The sequence below is a fragment of the Delphinus delphis genome, chromosome 6 (genome assembly GCF_949987515.2).
Source record: "Delphinus delphis chromosome 6, mDelDel1.2, whole genome shotgun sequence".
NCBI classification, from domain to species: Eukaryota; Metazoa; Chordata; class Mammalia; order Artiodactyla; family Delphinidae; genus Delphinus; species Delphinus delphis.
The window spans coordinates 38,609,051-38,609,913 of record NC_082688.1 but is presented as its reverse complement, the minus strand read 5'-3'; the positions used below and the strand labels follow the sequence as shown (position 1 = coordinate 38,609,913).

Sequence of the window (863 nt, the reverse complement as noted above, 5' to 3'; positions counted from 1 at the left end):
CCAGGTAAACAAAAACATTCTTATCAGGCAGGATATGCCAGAGGTTTAGAGGTTACCTTCAAGGAGTTGAGGGAAAAAGGGCAAGACTGGTTTTAGGGCAAGGTTAGTCTTTTACTGTGCACCACTTATAGCTGAAAATGCATTTCAAATTTTTGTTTCTTAAATTAATTTTGCTTGTATTTTCCCAGGCAATTTGTGTTTTATCAACTTTTTCAAATTTTGGTTGAAATGTAATCTTATGTATTTTCTTATGTATTTTCTATTTTAATTGTCTCTGTTTTTTAAAAAAAAATCCATTTTCTCCTTTCTAAGCTTTAAATTTATATTTTTAGTAACTTTTGTTACTGAAATTTGTCCATTTTATTATAATTTTTCTTTCCTTAGATCTACAAAAGTTAATTCAACAGCTCCTATAGTTACTTATTCATTATTTTTATGCTTATTTTTAATGTCTCCTGTTTCTTAAGTTTGTTTTATTGTTTTATTACCCCCAAATTCTTTTCGATTATCAATAATTGTGCCTCAGATAAACCTCATTGGCTATAATACTGCCACTGCATAAAGTTGAAAATCTTGAATTACATGCCTTATTTATTAACACTTCTTTTTAAATTTAGTAATAGAAGTCTTCACTACTATGAAATATTCTGGAACATCACAGATTTTTTTTCCAAAATTTTAATCTTGTTTTATTTTAATTAAACTTTAAAATTTTGCAGTAGTTGTAGATTCACCTGCATTTGTAAGAAATAATATGGAGAGATCTCCCATGTATATACTTTGCCAAGTTTGACCCAGTGATAATATCTTGCAAAACTATAGTACAGGATATTGACATTGATACACTCAATATACAGATCATT

At 28.0% G+C, this 863-nt stretch overlaps 1 pseudogene; it reads right to left on the bottom strand.

The window, feature by feature from the left end:
• Positions 1–492: 492 nt before the first annotated feature.
• Positions 493–566, bottom strand: LOC132427747 (U4 spliceosomal RNA; annotated as a pseudogene).
• Between the last annotated feature and the right edge of the window lie 297 nt (positions 567–863).